Raw genomic sequence first — 21,486 nt, forward strand, 5'->3', positions numbered from 1 at the left:
TAGCTTAAAGGTTTTTCTTATACTATGTTAATAAAGTGACTTTCGGAAAGCACCTACGGATGAGGGCTGGTTGCCAGAAGAAGCAACTGTGTAATTAAAGGCTTGGGACTTTCAGTCTCACCCCAGCCCTCTAGGGAAGGGAGAGGAGCTGAAGGTTGGATCAGTTGCTGGTGACCAATGATTTCATCAGTCATGCCTATGTAATGAAGCCTCCATAAAAACCCAGAAGGATGGGGGCGCCTGGGGCCTAAGTCAGTTAGGCGTCTGACTCTTGGTTTCAGCTCAGGTCATGATCTCGCGGTTTTGTGAGTTCGAGCCCCACGTCGGGCTCTGAGCTGACAGTGTGGAGCCTGCTTGGGATTCTCTGTCTCCTCTCTCTGTGCCTCTCCCCTAGTTGCGCTATCTTTGTCTCTTTCAAAATAAATAAACTAACAAAAATCCCAGAAGGATGGGAGTTCAGGGAGCTTTACTGTTGATGAACGCGTGGAAATTTGGGGGAGAGTGACATGCTTTGAGAGGGCATGGAAGCTCTGTGCCCTGTCCCTGCACCTTGTCCTGTGCATCAACTCTATCCGGCTGTTCCTGAGTTCTATCCTTTTATAATAAACTGGTAATCTCTGAGTTTTGTGGATTGCCCCAACATATTAATCCACCCAAGGCAGGGGTCATTGGAGCCTCTAATCTATAACCTGTTGGTCAGAAGCCTGGGTGATAAACTGGGTTTGCAACCAGTGTCTGAAATTGGGGGTGAGCTCAGTTCTCCAAGAACTTAACCTGTGGAATCTGGTGCCATCCCCGGGTAGAAAGTATCAGAATTGGGGTGCCCGGCTGGCTCAGTCAGTTGGGCGTCCGACTTCAGCTCAGGTCATGATCTCATGGTTTGTGAGTTTGAGCCCCTCATCAGGCTTTGTGCTGACAGCTCAGAGCCTGGAGCCTGCTTCAGATTCCGTCTCCATCTCTCCGTCCCTCCCCTGTTCGCGCTCGCTCACGCTCTCTCAAATATAAAATAAAAAAAACAAAACATAAAAAAAGTATCAGAATTGAGTTGAATTGTGGGACATCCTGCTGGTGTTCCAAAAATTGGTGCCGTAAAGGAATCCCACTCCCACTACAGTGGAAATTGGGTCCCAGAACCTTTTAATTTGATAATAATGTTTGTTTATTCTACAGAGTTCAAATAATACAGAAAATGGCAATGATAAAACTAAAAAAAATATATAACCCTTTCATTGCCCATCAGCCAGAAATAACCACCATTAAATAAGCATTAAATAAACATTGTTTATTAACATTAAGCTTCTTTTTTTAATTAAAAAAAATTTTTTTTGACAGAAAGAGACAGAGTGCAACTGGGGGAGGGGCAGAGAGAGAGGGAGATACAGAATGTGAAGCAGGATCCAGGCTCTGAGCTGTCAGCACAGAGCCCCACGCGGGGCTCGAACTCACGGACCGTGAGATCACGACCCGAGCTGAAGTCGGACATTCAGCCAACTGAGTCACCCAAGTGCCCCTCTTGTGTTTTTTCTTTGAAAACTTCTTTTCCATTTGCTGGGTTTTCACAGCAGGGTCACCAATCATCCTATCCCCTAACCTCCATAGCCATCTGTTTCTCTCTAATTGCTTTAATTTCTTTTACTTTTGAGTCTTTGTTCACTGCCATTCCTATAAACCCCCTTTCTCCCATCTGTCATAAATGTGATAATTGGCTGTGTTCTAGTTTGTTGCCATTTCTATTGTATTGACTTGTTCTGTAATGTTTTGGTCCTCAGTTTTAGTAAGCCTGCAATCTTTCTTTTCATACCATTCTGTTGTTTTTCATCTTGTCCTTGAGCATTATTGAATTCTTGTTCTCTCCGACTTGGATTGTGAGAAGCAGCGTGGGGAAGTGTTCCTCTGTTCCTTGAGTTCATTTTCTTCAGGGTGAGTTTTGTAGGCTAAGTTCCTGGGAGTGTGTTTGCGTATTGCATGCTGTTCCCGTTCAACCTGCTCCTGCTTGGGTGACTCTGCACATGCGCAGGCCGGCCCCTCTGCTCCTGAGGTCACTCGGTGAGGTGACTGTTTGACAGTCTTTCTATAGCATCTGGGCAATTTGTTTGCCGCAGGAGCCGCAGAGTGAGAGCTGGACATTTCCTGTGATGTCCAGTTGTTTCTGTGCCTTGAAGGAGTGGTGGATGAAGCTGGTGTGGGGTTTGAGGGGGGGGCGGGGTTTGCTCAGGTGAAGGCTTGACCTGTAAACGTAGTAGAGATGTTATTACTCCCCAGAATGACCTGTAGGGTTAATTCGATTCCTATTAAAATCCCAGCACAGTTTTCTTTCTAGATGTAGATAAGCTTATTCTAAAACTTTCATGGAAAAAAGTCACAGGCTCAAGAATAGCTAAAATGATTTTTTAAACATTTTTTTAATGTTTATTCATTTTCGAGAGAGAGAGAGAGAGAGAGCGAGAGAGAGCAAGAGAGAGTGAGTAGGGGAGGCAGAGAGAGAGTGGGGGACAAAGGATCCAAAACAGGCTCTGTGCTGAGAGCAGCAAGCCTGATGTGGGTCTCGAACTCACAAACCGTGAGATCATGACCCGAGCCGAAGTCGGATGCTCAACCGACTGAGCCACCCAGGCGCCCCTAAAATGAGTTTTAAAAAGAAGAATAATGAGAGCCCCGCATCGGGCTCTGTGCTGACAGCTCAGAGCCTGGAGCCTGTTCCGGATTCTGTCTCCCTTTCTCTCTGCCCCTCCCCTGCTCACACTCTGTCTCTGTCTCTCTGAAAAATAAATACACATTAAAACAATTTTTTTTAAAAAGAAGAATAATGAAGGAACCACTCTAACCCAATCTTAAGGCCTACTATACAGCTACAGTAAATAAGACAATGTGGAATTGGAGGAGGGATGGACACATAAGTCAGTGGGACAGAATACATAATCCAGAAATAGACCCAAACAAACATACTCAATTTGTTTTTGACAAAAGTGCAAAATCAATTCAATAGAGGAGGCACAGCGTTTCCACAAACAGTGTAGGAGCAATTGGACATTCATAGGCAAAAGAAATGAGTCTTGACCTGTAACTCAAAATGGAAAATGCAAAACTATAAAGCTTTTAGGAAAAAGCCACGGGAGAAAATCCTTAGGGTCTAGAACAAGGCAGAAAGTTTCTTAGACTTGTTACCAGAAGCACAATCCATAGAAGGAAAAACTGACAAATTGTACTTCATCAAAATTAAAAACATTTGCTCTGCTAAAGCCCATGTGAAGGGACATGAAAAGACAAGCTGCAGACTAGGGAAAGATATCCAGCAAAGCACTGGTATTTACAATATATAAAGAACCCTCAAAACTAATGTTAAAAAACAAAACAAAACAAAAACCAACAACTCTCAGGGCACCTGGCTCAGTCAGCGGAGCGTGTGACTCTTGATCTTGGGATCATGAGTTTGAGCCCCATGTTGGGTGTAGAGTTTACTTAAAAATAAAATCTTTAAAAAAATCTATTATTTTCTGCAACTTCATGTAAACCTACAATTACCTTAAAATGAGAAGTTTAATTGAAAAAAAAAAAAAGAAACTTCATGTCTCCAGAGCATCCTTGTTTCTGATCCTTCCGACTAAGGATCTTAGGTCTTATTGGACCCTGAACTTTTCCTTTGGAGCATTTGTCATGGTTTTGTACTTATTTGAGGGGTTATTAGTTTAATGTCTTGTTTCTCTCACCAGGCTGTGAGCTCTATGCCACTGTATCTCCAGTGCTAAAACAATGCCTGATACATATTTATTAAATGAATAAGAGTTAATGCCTTGCAGAATTATTGAAAGGCTTTGTATTTGGAAAACACTTTATTTTGAATTTTAATTTTTTAAAAGTAATCTCTGTGCCCAATGTGGGGCTTGAACTCATGACCTCGAGATCAGGAGTCACATGCTCTACCAACTGAGCCAGCCAAAAATCCCTGGAAAATATTTTAAATCCATGCCCCCCCAACTTTTCGTTTGAAAAAATGAACACCCATCCTTTTTCCAGGACACTCCTCATACTTTGAGGTTCCTGGCTCAGCCCTGCATCGTCAGCAGCCTCTGTACAACATCTGCCATTTCTCCGAATTCTCCAAGTTGGACAGCTGCCGAGAAAATCCACCCTTTTGGCCTCCTCGGGGCTGAGTTTACCCAGTAATTGGTCTCATTATTCTATGTTGGAGTTTTAGAAAGACAGCATGATGCTGTCATTATTCAATGAATAACAACATCTAAATTGATCCAAGGCTCCATGAAAATGACATTTCTAGGCTTATTTATAACAACCCATTCAAACATTTTGACTTATTACTAAAACAATTCAAGTGACTTCAACTTCCCAAATGACAAGGTATCTTCAGAAAGTATATGGAGGGGAATCTCTGTGACAGGTAAGACCTTGTAACAAAGTGACTAACTTGACAGTTAGTTTCAGAATTCTCTTTGAATTCCAAGCAGTGTTTGCCTGAGAAAGAGGGAGTTTTGGAGGTTACAGGCTGGTGGCATTCTTGTTTGCTGTTCTTGGGCCAGTCCGGTTGTGAAGTCCGCAGGATTTTCTTATGTGGTCTGACTTGTCACAGCATTTTTGAAGCATATATATATATATATATATATATATATATATATATATACACACACCATATATATATATACCACACTCAAGACAACAGAGAAATCCCCCTTTATGACTACAGAAATATATACTCAATGCAGAAGACTTAGAAAAGAGTAAAATACAGGGGCACCTGGGTGGCTCAGTCACTTGAGCAACTGACTCTTGATTTTGGCTCTTGTGGTTCGTGAGATCAAGCCCTGGGTCAGGCTCCGTACTGAGCGTGGAGCCTGCTTGGGATTCTCTGTCTCCCTCTCTCTCTGCTCCTCCCCCACTCACACGAGCTTGTGCATGCTCTCTCTCAAAATAAGCTTTAAAAAATGTAAATCAATTTCTTCAAATATCACCATCAAGAGATTATCATTCTTTTTAAGTTTTAATTTTGAACTAATTTTAGCCTTGGAGACAAGTTGCAAATATACTTGTAGGAAAGTGGACCCCCCCCCCCCCCAATATCCATGCCCTACTCTCAGAATCCTCTGAATATATTATGGTGATGGCCATGGAGACTTTGCAGATGTATTTAAGGTCACAAACCTTAAAATAGGGAGAGTAGCCTGGAATGTCCAGGTGGGTCCAATTTAACCAGAGCTCTTAAAAGCGGAGAACGTTCTCTGGCTGAAGTCAGAGAGATTCAGAGCATGAACACACTTTTGCTAGCTGTGAGTTGGAGGGGGCTCCCTGCATAGACCAGAGGGAGGCCTCTAGAAGATAAGGGTGGCCCCTGGCTGACACACAACAAGGAAATGGAACGTCCTCCTGTAACTGCAAGGAATTCAATCCTGCCAACAACCTGAGTGAGCTTGCAAGAGGACCCTGGGTCTCAGGTGAGAATCATGACCTCCATGGGTATCTGAATTTTAGCCTGGTGAGACCCTGAGCAGAGAATCTAGTGATGCTGCTGCAGGCTTCTGACTCTGTGGATCTGTGAGATAATAAATGAGTAGTGTTTTAAGCTGCTAATTGTGTGGCAATTTGTTATGGAGCAATTGAAAAGGAATAGAAGAGAACAAAGAATTCCTGTCTTTTACCCAGCTTCCCCTAATGTTAACATTTTACACACCATAGGACAGTGATCAAAAACCAGAATATCGGGGCGCCTGGGTGGCTCAGTCGGTTAAGCAGCTGACTTCGGCTCAGGTCACGATCTCGTGGTCCGTGAGTTCGAGCCCTGTGTTGGGCTCTGTGCTGACAGCTCAGAGCCTGGAGCCTGTTTTGGATTCTGTGTCTCCCTCTCTCTGACCCTCCCCCATTCATGCTCTGTCTCTCTCTCTTTCAAAAATAAATAAACGTTAAAAAAAAAATTAAAAAAAAAAACCCCGAACATTGACATTGATACAATACTACTGATGAAACTACCGACTTGACCTGAATTTCACCGGTGTTTCCACTAATGTCCTTTTTCTGTTCCAGGACCCCATCTAGAGTTAAACGGTGCATTTAATCATCACGTCTCCTTAATCTCGTCCAATCTGTGACAGTTCCCCAGTCTTTCTTGACCTTGACACTTTTGGAGAGTACTGTCTAGTTATTTTGTAGAACATAACTTGATTTGCATTTGTTAGGCATTCCTACATGATTGCAATGACATTATGTACCGTTGGCAAGAATACCATAGAAGGGTGCTTTTCTTGGCACGTTATATCCAATGCTTTGTGATTTTGAGATGTCTTTTTACTGGCTTTATTCACCTCGATCGCTTGGTTATTATGGTGTCTGCTGGGTTTCTCCACCATAAAGTTACTATCTTTCCTTTTGTATTAATCAATACCTTTGAGACCATGCAAATCTTATTTGCCTTTAAACTTTTGTCCACTATGGGGTGCCTGGGTGGCTCAGTCGGTTGAGCGTCCAGCTTCAGCTCAGGTCATGATCTCACAGTTCGTGAGTTCGAGCCCCGCATCAGGCTCTGTGCTGACAGCTCGGAGCCTGGAGCCTGCTCCAGATTCCATGTCTCCCTCTCTCTCTGCTCCTCCCCTGCTCACACTTTTGTCTCTCTCTCTCAAAAATAAATAAAGGTTAAAAAAAATTAAAAAATCACTTTGGTCTACTAGTTTTAGCATTTATTAGATTTTATCATATGTAACAAGGGGGGATGGGAGGACTCTTAATAGTTTAAACAATATTCTTCTAATTCCCTCCCATGTTTGGTAAATATGTGTTTGTATATATAACATATATATATAAATGTAAATACATATATAAAACAAATAAGGTATATTTGTTACATATAATACTAGTGCTATTTTGTAACCAGCTATTTACTTAACAAGCATCATAAACACTTTTCCTTGTCATGAAATATTTTTTAGAACATGGGTTCTAAAAGTAGTTAATACTAGTAGTTAGATAGCATTTTATTTTATGTTTCTATTATTTTTCTTTTCTCTATTTTTAATTGAAAAAAATTTTTTTTAAGTTTATTTACGTTTGAGGCAGAGAGACAGAACGTCAGTGGGGGAGGGACAGAGAGAGAGAGAGAGAGGGAGACAGAATGCAAAGCAGGCCCCAGGCTCTAGGCTCTCAGCTGCGAGCACGGATCCTGACGCGGGGCTTGAACTCACAAACCATGAGATCATTATGTGGGCTGTAGTCAGATGCTTAACCAACTGAGCCACCCAGGCACCCTGGTTCCATTATTTTTCTAGCCAGTTTACAATTTTCAGGTGAGTGGTTTAAATTATTTTCTATTATAAGTAGGGTGCAATGAATATCTTTGCACACATCTCTATTTCCTAAAGGTGTGTTTTTTTTTAAAATGCTTATTTATTTTTTGAGAGAGAGAGTGCGAGCAGGGGAGGGGCAGAGAGAGAGGGAGGCACAGAATCCGAAGCAGGCTCCAGGCTCCGAGCTGTCGGCACAGAGCCCGACGTGGGGCTCGAACCCACAGACTGTGAGATCGTGACCTTAGCTGAAGGTGGACGCTTAACCCACTGAACCACCCGGGTGCCCCCCTAAGGGTGGTTTTCTTGAAAGTTGAACCTGCTGGCTCAAAAGATTTGTACACTATTTAAAAAAGGTTTTTAAATAGTGATTTATTTTTGAGAGAAAGAGACAGAAAGTGAGTGGGGGAGGGGCAGAGAGAGAGAGAGACACACACAGAATGTAAAGCAGGCTTCAGGTTCTGAGCTGTCAGCACAGAGCCCAATATGGGACTGGAACTCACGAACCATGAGACCGTGACCTGAGCTGAAGTCAGAAGCCTAACTGACTGAGCCACCCAGGTGCCCCGATTTGGACACATTTGATACGCATTGTAAACTCCCTCTCTCTGACCCAAAATGCAGTGTGTGGCAGATTCTCCCATTCATCCTATTCATAACAGTGTTTTATATCAGGATTTTCAGCATTCTTGCTCATGGTATAATCATTTAATACGAATTCGATTCCCGCAAAGCCAGCTTTCTGTTTTCAGAACCCACGGCTTTTAGGGGAGACACAGACCACTGCAGAACCAGCCTGTGGTGTTCTGGGGGTGAGCGGGAGGCCCAGCTCAGCCTGGAGCTAGGAGTCTTCTCTGTGTAGGCACAAGCTCATGGTTCGTGGGCTACCCTGTGGCACAGGCTGCTGTGGTAGTCCTCAGAATTTGGTGGTATCAGAATTATTTGGGAGGTTTATTAAAAGGTAAATTTCTGGATTCAGATCCAGGCCTTAAAGATCCGAATCGTTGGTGGAGCATCCCAGGCATTTGTATTTTAAACAATCTCATCAAGGGTGTAAAAATGAGGTGGCCCTTGGGGCCGTACTTTGAGAAACACCAGTTTTGGCTTTAAGCCACTTTAAGAGATTATTCTTTGGAATAATCTGTGAGAAATAAACATAACAGGGGAATCAATGCCCTAATTTTCACCATGTGCAAAGACAGGTTTTCTCTCGCCTTCCTCTCTCAATTACCCACTTTTTAGTTTTTTTTTTTTTTTTTCTGTCCAGGCTCTCTTTCCAGCATGCAGCTTTCCCAAAATAGAAACATTTTCTTTTCTTTTTTTTTTTTTTTCAACGTTTATTTATTTTTGGGACAGAGAGAGACAGAGCATGAACGGGGGAGGGGCAGAGAGAGAGGGAGACACAGAATCGGAAACAGGCTCCAGGCTCTGAGCCATCAGCCCAGAGCCTGACGCGGGGCTCGAACTCCCGGACCGAGATCGTGACCTGGCTGAAGTCAGATGCTTAACCGACTGCGCCGCCCAGGCGCCCATAGAAACATTTTCTTTGTATCAATAAATGGTCTTGTCACTCCCACCCTTTTAGGTCTCCTTCAGCCTCTCTTGCTTTGATGAACATTTTGTAACGTGCCCATACTTCACGTATGTGATTTCACAGGATCCTAACGGCAGCCCTTCATGGGAAGGGGTGCTGGTATTAGGAGCCATTGCATTTGTAAATATAGGAAATAGGATTAGAGAAGTTAAGTAATAGTAATAATAATTGCATTCATTGAGTCTCTGTTGTGTCCCAGCACCTCTGCAGTGTGGAAATTCATAGTATTAGGCTCAAAATGGTCAAGAGACTGATCTAAGTGAGCTGGTTAGAAACCGAGTCAAAGTTCACATCACAGCCTGGTCCAGAGCAGATCCTCACTGTAGCTGATCAAGCCCTTGTTCCCTGGGGTGTGTGTGTGTGTGTGTGTGTGTGTGTGTGTAGTGAGGGATGGGATCCAAGTTCTGGGATCTTGGTTCTCCGTCTAAAGCAGTTTCTGTCTGCAGTATATTTACTTACAATCTTAGCGTGTGTATGGGGCACCTGGGTGGCTCAGTTGATTAAGCATCTGATTCTTGGTTTCGGCTCAGGTCATGATCTTGTGGTTTGTGGATTTGAGCCCCCACATCAGGTTCTGTGCTGGCAGCACAAAGCCTGCTTGGGATTTGCTCTCTCACCCTCTCTCTGCACCTCCCCTGCTCTCTCTTTCTCTCTCTCTCTCAAAATAAATAAACAAACATTAAAAAAAAAACACGATCTAGCGGTGCCTGGGTGGCTCAGTCGGTTAAGTGTCTGACTTTGGCTCAGGTATCTGCTCCTGAACTTCCGTGGTGCTATATAGTTGTTTATGTGAACCCGATGCATTTTAAGGTGTAATATTTGAAACATTTGGAATCAAATCATAGTTCTGCTCTTAACATTTTTTATGGAGAAGTTGGGACATGGTTTCATTCGTACAGATTATTCATTTAGATTATTAGGCTCATCTCCTTAACAGAGTCTAGCTTCTTAAAGTAATGGGTTTGATGTGTACAAGGATACTTTTTGTATAAGTAGCTCTTAAGCTATGCAGTTGAGAGCAGAGACAGTGGGGAGTACAGTGTAATTGCTTTCTGTAAGGAATGTTCATCACTTCTGTTAGCTCATGCTAACGATTAGGTATAAATACATAAGACCTTTTTACATTAGATAGTGTATTGACAAAAGCAGGTCCTTAAAATAGCTCAGTTTCTCTGGATTCAAAGCTGAGGGAAGAAGGCAATGGATTTCACCTGGATGACCCTTTACCAACTTCTTTTCCTGAAACCTCATATCCTTTCTCTCCCATTCTCACTTCCAACAATCAGTGAGAACCTGTGGACCTCCCATCACCATGTCTACACAGCAGCCATGTCCCTCTGTGTGAGCTTTGCCTTCCCTCCTGTGACTTTGACTACCACCATCCTTTGCCTTCTCAAGCATCTGGCTCCAGCAGTTTTTTCCCTGTTCTGTATCTTCACATTTTCCCCATCCACCGGATCATTCCCATCAACAGATACATTTGCTATAATATCACCTATTGTAAGATAAAAAAAAAAAAAAAGCTTCCTTACCCTATATCCTTCCCTAGTGATGACTTATTTCTCTTTTCCCTTTATAGCAAAACTCCTTGAAAGAGTTGTCATAGTCTTTCTTGAATGCACACAGGATTTCGGGCCCTCGTTCCCTTCCACTGAAGGTCACCAAAGACCCTGTGTTGTTAAATCCGGTGGTCATTTCTCAGACCTTTCTTGACCAGCCTGCAGCATCTGAAGCAGGCACTCCTTCCTCCCTCAAACTGTTTGTAAACCCTTGGCTTCAGAGAACACACAGTCTTGGCTCACTTCCTTCATCACCGTTCACTCTTCTGCAATTTCCTTTGCTGGCTTTTCCTCATCTCCCCAACGTCTAAATTTTGAGTACTCTAGGACTCAGTCTTGGAGCCTCTTCTCTGTATTCCCATTCCTTATACTACCACTTCTGAAGCTTTCTCACACCAGAGCCCCCACAAGAAAATAACCACTCATTTAGTCACACTGGGGTCATTAAGGCTCTTGGTTTGAGATGACCAGTCAGGAGGCTCTTGTAGCCCCCGGCTGCCATATCTTGGCTCACCCATCACCCTGTTATATGCAGAGAAATGTCTTTACTAGAAATCTCTTTACTGGATGATCTGCTTTCTGTTATAGACTTTAAAACATTTTTAATGTTTATTTATTTTTGAGGGGGGGGTGGAGGGGCAGAGAAAGAGAGAGAGACACAGAATCTGAAACAGGCTCCACGCTCTGAGCTGTCAGCACAGAGCCCAACGCAGGGCTTGAACCCACTAACTGCGAGATCATGACCTGAGCCAAAGTCAGATGTTTGACTGAGCCACCCAGGCACCCCATGTTATAGACTTTAAATAGCATCCATACTTTGATCTCCAAATTTGTTTCTTTAGCCTAGATCTCTCCCTAAACCTTCCCTAAACCTATCCAACTGCCTCCTGCAGTCTCCATTTGGACATCACTTTCCATCTGCTCTCAGTTCTTTTTCAGGAGGAATTTCCCTATAAATAGGTATGGATTTGGTGTGTCTGTGGAGGAGGTGAGTTCAAGGTCTTCCTACATTGCCATTAACAAGGGAACCCTTAACAAGGGTGGAGAGAGGAGAGAGAAGAGAGGAGAGAGGAGAGAGAGAGAGAGAGAGAGGGAGAGGGAGAGGGAGAGGGAGAAGGAAACATAGAGAATCAGGGCGAAAATCAGTTCATGAGGTTTAACATTCAAATGAGAGGAGTTCCAGAAAATGAAATCAGAAAGAGCTGAGAAAGGATATAATTAGTTAATTCAGGAAACCGAAATCTCTAAATTAAAATGACCCATCTCAGTACTCATCTCGATGGATAATTAAAAAAAAAAAGACTCACACCAAGTCATGAAAGGTTAGACTTCTGGGGATAAAGAGAAAATCATAATAGGTTATAGAGAGGAAAAAATAACACACAAAAAGATTAAGCATCAGAATGACTGCTTGTCAATACTGTGAAGTAGAAGAGGCAATGCTGTAACATTTTTTTTAGTATAAAAATATGGGCATGAAAACAAAAACTATCATTGTTTGTAGATACTATGATTGTTTTTCCTAAAAAAAATCCATGACAACTGAAAAATATAGTCGTCAGAACTAGTGAGATGGCTGGGTACAATATCAACATGAAAAATCAGTAGGAATTTTATGCCTGTCAATCTCTCAAACTCATTAGGTTTTAACTAAACTCATCTTTCCCCCCCAAACAATGTATCCTGGATATTCATATTTCGGTGAATTTTATCATTACTCTTTCAGTTAGTCTACACACCTTAGGGTTATCCTTTCCTTCTCCCTCCACATCTAAACAGCCACTTTATATTAGAGATTATCCCCAGACAGTGCCTTTGAATACATCTCTTCTGATACTACCAATACAACACTCATATATTTCCATTTCACACAACACTGAGTCCAACTCCCTTCTCCCTGACCTTGCTCTGCAGTAGAGGCTGGAAATATGGAAATGTTAGAATTCCCAGCTTTCAAGCCATGGGTGACCATTTGACACAGGTCAGGCCAATGAGCCGTTAAACAGAGGTCCCTGGGAAGACTTCTGGTTTTTCAACAGAAACTGAGAAACACCAAGACAATGGATAACATCTTTAAAGTGCTGGAAAAAACCAACAACCTATATTCACACATCCAGTAAAAATATCCTTCAAAGACATTTTTGAAGTGAAATTAAGGGAGTTCCTTAGGCTAAAGGAAAATGGCCTTGGACAGAAGCATGCAATGCAAAAAGGAAGATCACCAGAAACAAAAAATACGTGATCAATACAAAGGAGCATTTCTTATTTAGAAAGCAATAATGATAGTATTTTATAAAATTTGTAATATATACAAAAGTATTAAAAAATTTTTTTAAATGTGTATTTAATTTTGAGAGAGAGAGAGAGAGAGAGAGAGACAGAGAGACAGAGAGACAGAGTGTGAGCAGGGGAGGGGCAGAGAGAGAGGGAGACACAGAATCTGAAGCAGGCTCCAGGCTCTGAACCATCAGCACAGAGTCAGATGCAGGGCTTGAACCTACAAACTGTGAGATCATGACCTGAGCCAAAGTCAGACACTGAACTGACTGAGCCACCCAGGTGCCCCATGTAATATACACAGAAGTAGAACGTATGACAACAATATATAGGAAAAAAAGGCAAGAGCGTATTAAAAATGGAGCTGAGTTTCTTGTATTATTTAGAAAGTGATAAAGGCACTAATTTAAAGAATTCTACAACAACTATTTTTTTTTAAAGTTTATTTTCAGAGAGAGAGAGCAAGCAAGCACAAGTGGGAGAGGAACAGAGAGAGAGAGGGAGAGAGAGGGAACACCAAGCAGCCTCCATACCATCAGCTCAGAGCCTGATGTGGGGCTCAAACCCACGAACCACGAGATAATGACCTGAGCTGAAATCAAGAGTGGGACACTTAACCGACTGAGCCACCCAGGCGCCCCCTCCAACAACTATTTTTAAGTAAGCATACATACAGTGATTACTAATGAAAAGATCACTGTAAGAATGTTTATAAGGATAATATAGGAGAAAAATAATTGAGACTTGGGTTAATCCAGAGAGGGCAAAACAGAAGGACTGAATCCAGTTTCTCAACTCGGGGTTTGTGGGACCCTAGGGTTCCAACAAGATGTTGCCTAGAAATTCTGATTGAAGGGGAACAAAAACATTGAATTTTAACTTTGCACACCATGCTGAGACTCCTAGGGATGAGCAGTGATGAAACAAGCCCTTTAACAATTTGGTTAGTGATCTTTCAGCCCCGATGGTGGTGCACAGTATGACCTTGTTCATTCATTAAGCCCAGTGTCTGTTCTGATGTAAGAAAAGAGTAACATATGAGAGTCAGAAAGATAGGAGGGAGCCAGATTCTGTAGGCCACTGTAAAGACTTGACTCTAAGATCGGAAATCCCTGGTGGGTTCTGAACACAGGAGTGACCTGATTTGACTTCTATTTTAAAATAATAATTCTGAGTGCTGTATTGCAAATGGCTAGCAGGAGTGCAAAGCCTAAAGCAAAGAGGCTGGCCTGGACACTGTTGTACTAAACCAACAAGACGATGAAGGAACTTGGTACATTTTGAAGTGACACCAACAGTTTTTTTTCTGATGGATTGGAGGTAGGGTGTCGGACAAAGAAATAAGTCAAGCAACTGGAAGAAAACCTGCCATTTATAGATATGAGGAAGATGATGTGATAAGCAGTTCTGAGACTAAGATCAAGAGATCAGTTTCAGATGTGTTATTTCTCTCTCTCTCTCTCTCTCTCTCTCTCTCTCTTCTGGAAAATTTTCCTGACTTTAAAAAATCTCTTCTATGGAATCTTTGAATTGTTGAAATTTTTTTTTTTTTGAGTGTCCATTTTCCAGAATTCCTAATCTTATTTCCTGGATGAAATATCTTTTCTCTCCAAAAACATTAATTACAATTTAAAAGGGTTTTTTTTCCTGCCCCATGAGGTATCTTTTTTTACTGGGTTCCTTTATTTACTGGGTTTCATTTGTTTATAATTTTTATTCAAAGTTGATAATCCTGCAAGGTTCACTGTAGAAACCAGCATCATCTGTCCCCTCTCCCTTTGTTCATTTTGCCACTTCCCCTCCCCCCGGGAAAACACAAGTCTTCTAGCTGATATTTCTAAATAGCATACTTGTATTGCTACTTCTTGGGTTTTCAGTTCCAGCCACTATCTTTTTCATTGGAGAATGAGAATTGACCCCTCCTTTTTATCTCTGCTGCTATAAGCATGCTCTGTTGTCATCCCTCCATGCTTCCAACATTATTAGGTAATTGCTGAGTGTGCACACTATTATTCTTAGCTCATTGCAATTGTTTTTTTTTTTTTTAGTTTTTAAAAATATTTTATTTTTAAGTCACGTCTACACCCACGGTGGGCAAACTCAAAAGCTGGAGACCAAGAGTCGTGTGCTTTACCCACTGAGCCAGCCAGGTCCCCCTGGTTTGTAGGAGTTATTTATATAGCTAGGCTATTAACTATCCTCTGTTAGTTGTATGTATTGCAGAAAGCCCTCCTTCGTAGCCTTGTCTTTTCACTTTGTTGGTGGTGCTTCTGTAATGTAATCACATGCAACAGTATTTTCTTTACGGTTTGTGGTTTCCCCCCTCTTGTTAAAGAAAATTACCTTGAGATCATGAATCTATTTTCCTATATTTCCTTCTGAAAATTTAAAGTCTTGCTTTTCACATTCAGAACTTTAATTCACCTGCAAAATCATTTTTTTGTGTGTGAAACGAGGTAGGGATACACCTGTCATTATTTTCCACGAAGGTGATGAGTGATCCCAACTCCCTTTATTAAAGAGCTTCTGTGGGACTTGATTGGCTGAGCCATGGAGATGGCACCTGCAGCCAAGGGGGCGGCCAGAAAGCAGCTGTAGAGTCTAATAGACTTGCACTGTCTTCGGCTTTTGGTTTCAGCCTAGAGCTCTGAACTGAAGGTTTCACATCTTGTTCTCCACTCCTAGGGCATCACATCCTCTCTCGACCTGTTGTTGCCACTGGAGCCCACTTGAAGGGCATGGCTGGGATGGAGGGTTGGAGCCTGGGGGACTGTGGGACTAAGCACCTCCAGTAGGCGCTTAGCCCAAGACTGGCCCTATGATCTCTGGGAGGAACATGTGGCTCTGGCATCAGAAAGAGTGGGAGAAGTGAGAAACAAGGGGGGATAAAAAGCAGCGGTGGGTGGAATCCCCTGCTGTAAAAATCCCTTGCTCCTGCTCAGATTGCTGGTACTGTATGCAGTGATGGAATGCTGGAAGTCTGTCCCAGGCGGATGGGAAAGAGTTGTGAAGCAAAGGCGGTCAGGGAAAACAGCAGGAAGATTCGATGGATATTTTATCAGCCCACAAGGACTGACGTTGAGATCCGAAAGTTCACTTGCTAATTATCTTCACATAAATGGAGAGACTTCTCTTATGCTGGAAGAGTTTGATTTTACTGTACTTTCTAAAAGGAGCATCAAGTCCAGATATAAAGACTACAGCATAGCACTTCTGACATCCCAAATGCAAAATGAAAGTATCACTTCAAACCAGAACATCAGGACATGGGGCTGGTGGGAAAAAAGATGTCTTTCCCCTGCCAAGTTATAGTTTGGAAGGGCAAGCTAGCACAGGACTATCTAACTTTATTTTTTAAATTTTTTTATTAAAAAAAGTTTTTTAACGTTTTTTCATTTTTGAGAGACAGAGAGAGACAGAGAATGAGCAGGGAAGGGGCAGAGAGAGACACACACAGAATCCAAAGCAGGCTCCAGGCTCTGAGCTGTCAGCACAGAGCCCGACGCAAGGCTCGAACTCACAAACCGTGAGATCATGACCTGAGCTGAAGTCAGACACTTAACTGACTGTGCCACCCAGGTGCCCCAGGACTATCTGACTTTATTACTTATTTATTTTTAAATGTTTCATTTATTCTTGAGAGAGAGTAGATAGAGTGTGAGTGAGGGAGGGACAGAGACAGAGAGAGGGAGACACAGAATCTGAAGCAGGCTCCAGGCTCTGAGCTGTCAGCACAGAGCCCAATGTAGGGCTCAAACTCATGAACTGTGAGATCATGACCTGAACTGAAGTCAGACGCTTAACTGACTGAGCCACCCAGGTGCCCCAGGACTATCTAACTTTAAAGAAGATGAGGGTGTCAATGATGTTGACTCCAGAAAGGTTAGAGAGTGCAAAGGAAAGATGACTATTTTGAAAGGAATTCAAATTAAAGAAACTAAAACAGGATGTTGGAAGGGTTTTCCAGATTCTGCTCACAGTAATAGGGAAAGAGAATCTGAGTATAATAAGGCAGCTGCTAAAAGTGAACCATTGTCGCTTGATAAAACTTCCTCCGTTTCTGAATCTGGAGTGAACAACAAGAACCTCGTGTAACCAATGAAGAAAAGAGACTTGTAGAAGAAAAATCATTGAGTTCCGGATCAAATTTTTGTTTTGAACAAATAACTTCTGGCATCATAAACAAATTATGTTCAGCTGAAGAAGCAGAACACAACGAGAAGTGGGAAGAAATCTTTTTAGAAGCCAAGGAAATAAAAACAAAAGTAGAAGTCAGGGAAAGGAAGGAACATTTGCATACTGACATTTAAAAATGTGGCTCTGAAATGGACAACTGCTCATGAAACCGAGAAAGACTATTTATGTGAAAATATATCAAGAAGATACCATTCCACAGACACAAATAGAAAAAAGGAGGGGCGCCTGGGCGGCTCAGTCGGTTAAGCATCCGACTCTTGGTTTCAGCTCAGGTCAAGGTCTCGCGGTTTGTGAGCTCAAGCCCTGCATTGGGCTCAAGCCTGGAGCCTGCTTGGGATTCTCTCTCCCTCGCTGCCCCTCCCCTACTTGTGCACGCTCATGCTCTCTCTCTCTCTCTCTCTCTCTCTCTCTCTCTCTCTCTCTCTCTCTCAAAAATAAAATAAAGTTAAAAAAAAAAGGAAAAAGGAAAACAAACATATATTTTTCCAACAAATACTACAAAGAAGCTCTTAGCCCCCCAAGACGTAAAACCTTTAGGAAGTGGACACCTCCTCGGTCACCTTTTAATCTTGTCCAAGAAATACTTTTCCATGATCCACAGAAGCTCCTCATTGCTACTATATCTCTCAATCAGACCTCAGGCAAAGTGGCAACACCTGAGCTTTCGGAGTTTCTGGAGAAGTATCCTTCAGCTGAGGTAGCAAGAACTGCAGACTGAAGAGATGTGTCAGAACTTTTATTTTTTTTCCAAAAAATTTTAATGTTTATTTATTTTTGAGAGACACAGAGAGACCGAGCATGAATGGGGGAAGGAGAGAGAGAGGGAGACACTGAATCTAGAACAGGCTCCAGGCTCTGAGTGGCAGCCCAGAGCTTGATGCGGGGCTCAAACCCAGGAACGGCAAGATCATGACCTAGGCAGAAGTCAGATGTTCAACTCACTGAGCCACCCAGGTGTCCCATGAAGTGTCAGAACTTCTTAAACCTCTTTTTCTCTACAATCTTTGAACCAAAGCCATTATCAAGTTCTCAGATGAATATCTGGCAAAACAGTGGAGGTAGCTGATTGAGTTTCATGGGATGGACAAATAGGGCAACGACTCTTACTGAATTTTTTGCATCAATGAATGGAAGCAGGTGCGTGCTGAAGACCATAAGTTAAGTGAATATCGTGACTGGCTTTGGAAAACTCATGAAAAATTAAGTCTGTCTTAAAATTCTTCAAAGTTTTCAAACCCATCTTTTATATGTTACTCTGTACTTGATTCTCAAGAGCTCCATTAAGCACAACCAACTGCCTTTACAGGCATATAGATTTTAGTCAGTACAACTAGAACTGCAATGTAGGTTATGTTTTTTGTGTGTTTCAAATTTTTATTTAAGTTCTAGTTAGTTAACATAGTGTAATATTGGTTTCAGGAGTAGAATTTAGTGATTCATCACTTACATATAACACCCAGTGCTCATCACAAGTGCCCTCCTTAATACCCATCACCCATTTAGCCCATCCCCCGCCCACTTCCCCCCTCTAGCAACCCTCAGTTTGTTCCCTATAGTTAATAGTCTGTTATGGTTTGCCTCCTCTATTTTTTTCTTCTTTCCCCTATGTTCATCTGTTTTGTTTCTTAAATTCCACGAGTGAAATCATATGGTATTTGTCTTTCTCTGACTGACTTATTTCACTTAGCATAATATACTCTAGCTCCACTGAAGTTGTCACAAATGGCAAGATATCACTCTTTTTGAAGGCTGAGTAATATTCCATTGTATATATATACACCGCATCTTCTTTATCCATTCATCAGTCAGTACACATCTGGGCTCTTTCCTAAGTATTGTTGATAGTGCTGCTATAAACATTGGTGTGCGTGTGCCCCATCAGATCAGTATTTTTGTATCATTTGGCTAAATACCTAGTAGTGCAATTGCTGGGTCATAGGGTAATTCTATTTTTAACTTAAAAAAGGTTTATTTATTTATTTTGAGAGAGAGAGCATGAGAGGGAGAGCATGAGCAGGAGAGGGGCAGAGAGAGAAAATCCCAAGCAGGCGCCTCACTGTCAGCATGGGGCCCCACGTGGGGCTTGATCTCATGAACTGTGAGATCATGACCTGAGCCAAAATCAAGAGTTGGATGCTTAACTGACTGAGACACCCAGATGCCCCTCTTTTTAACCTTTTGAGGAACCTCCATACTGCTTTTCAGAGTGGCTGCACCAATTTGTATTCCCACCAACAGTGTAAGAGGCTTCCCCTTTCTCCGCATCCTCGCCAACATCTGTTGTTGCCTGAGTTGTTAATGTTAGCCATTCTGACAGGTGTGAGGTGGTATCTCATTGTGGTTTTGGTTTGTATTTCCCTGAGGATGAGGGATGTAGGTTTTCTTCATGTGTGAAACACTGGTAGATCTTTGCTACTGAATGTGCTAGGACATGTTTTGAGTTAAAAAAAAATGTTATTTGACAACAATCCCAAAAATGTATTTTCCAATAGTAAAATATGATTTGAAGTTGAAAAATAAAAGAGCTTCTGTTCTCCACTGATGTTTTTTAACGCCCCCTCTGTCATTTGTGAAATCAACACATATGTTTAAGTCTTGCATTTTTTAAACAATTTCTTTAATGTTTATTTAGTTTTGAGACAGAGAGAGACAGAGCATGAATGGGGGAGGGTCAGAGAGAGAGAGGGAGACACAGACTCCGAAACAGGATCCAGGCTCTGAGCTGTCAGCACAGAGCCCGACACGGGGCTCAAACTCACGGACCATGAGATCATGACCTGAGCCGAAGTCGGACGCTCAACTGACTGAGCCACCCAGGTGCCCCAAGTCTTGCATTCTTCATATGCGTTTATGTATGTTCTTTTTGTGTGTTCCACTGGTCTACTGAGTCAATAATACGATGTCTTAATTATTATAGTTTGACTATAAGTCTTTGATATCTGGATGTTCTTGTTCTTCTTCAATAATTTCTTGGCTATTCTTGCTGTTCCATTTAAATTTTAGGATCAGCTTATCAAGTTCCATGAAAATCCCTTTTGGGATTTTGATTTACGGTTGCATTGCATTTATATGTTAGATTGAAGAATAGTCTTACTTTGGTTATGGTATTAAGTATTCCTTTCCATGAACATGGTGTATATTTTCCAGTTTTCTTTAATGTCTTTCAATGACATCTTATACCTTTCTCCATTAGAAGGCATGCATATATTTTGTTAGATGTATTTATTTGTATTTTTATTATAATTATAAAGTGATCTTTTTAAGAGAAAATGTCTGATTATCATAGGCGCATAGGGATGAAATTACTTTTTGTATACTTATTACATATATAGCACAACTTTGCTGAATTCTTATTATAATTTATTAGTAGATTTTCTTGGGTTTACTATCTAGACAATTTTATCACATGATTAATGATAATTTTGACTATTCTCTTCCATTCTTTATTCCTCTTATTTATCTGACACGTTTTACTCTGCTAATATCTCTAGTACAATGTTGAACAGAAATGAGGATGCATGTATCTTCGTTGCTGATTATTAAGGGAGTTCTAATATTTCAGTTGTAGTATTACATTTGCATAAGATATTGGTAGATTTATTTTCTATTCCCAGCTTGCTAAAGAGTTTTTGTTGTAAATGGATTTTGAATTTTACCGGACGCTTGTGTGTGTGCAATGTACGTGTGCCTGTGAGCTTGCACAATCTTTGGAAGAATCGTGCTTTTCATCCTTCAGTTTGTTATGTGGTGAGTTACATGACTCTAGTTAATTTTTATTTTAAGAAATATATTTTGGATTTGGCTTGCTAGTATTTTGTGAGATTGGCCCATGATTTTTCTTACTGCTTTCTCTTGGGTTGGTATCAAAATTATGTTAGTTTCATAAAATGGGTTAACTGATGTTTCCTCTTACTCTTTTTATTGCTGTTTATTTTATTTTATTTTATTTTATTTTATTTTATTTTATTTTATTTTATTTTTTCAACAAAAAGCAAGCTTTATAAAATTAGAATAATCAGTTCCTTGATTGGATGAATTTACCTTCAAACCTGTTTTGGACATTTTTTTCTTTTTCCCTTGTGAGTTTAGTTTTAATGAATGATTAGATTTTCTTAATCAGTTTAGAACTATATGAATTTTCTTTTTCTTTCTGGGTAAGTTAAATTTCCCTGTGAAATTATCTATTTTATGTAATGTCCAGATATATTGCATTAAATTGTAGATAGTAATCTCTTCCAATTAAAAATTTTTTTTAATGTTTATTTACTTTTGAGAGAGAGAGAGAGAGAGAGAGAGAGAGAGAGAGTGCTAGTGGGGGAGGAGCAGGGAGAGAGGGAGACACAGAATCCGAGGCAGGCTCCAGGCTCTCAACTGTCAGCATAGAGACCATTGTGGGGTTCGATCTCAAGAACCGCGAGATCTTGACGTGAGCCAAAGTTGGATGCTTAATTGACTGAGCCATCAAGTCACCCCTCCAATTTTTAAAATCTCTAATTTATTTCAACTTCATACTTTAGAGATATTCTCTCTGGATGTTGAATTGTGGCTTGGCAGCCTTTTTTTTTTTTCTTCTTCTTTT

General features: G+C 41.3%; 1 pseudogene; it reads left to right on the plus strand.

The window, feature by feature from the left end:
* The window catches only part of LOC122494304, a 32,708-nt pseudogene extending 14,586 nt beyond the window's left edge, over positions 1-18,122 (plus strand).
* The last annotated feature ends 3,364 nt before the right edge of the window (positions 18,123-21,486 follow it).

The sequence above is a fragment of the Prionailurus bengalensis genome, chromosome E2 (assembly GCF_016509475.1).
Source record: "Prionailurus bengalensis isolate Pbe53 chromosome E2, Fcat_Pben_1.1_paternal_pri, whole genome shotgun sequence".
NCBI classification, from domain to species: Eukaryota; Metazoa; Chordata; class Mammalia; order Carnivora; family Felidae; genus Prionailurus; species Prionailurus bengalensis.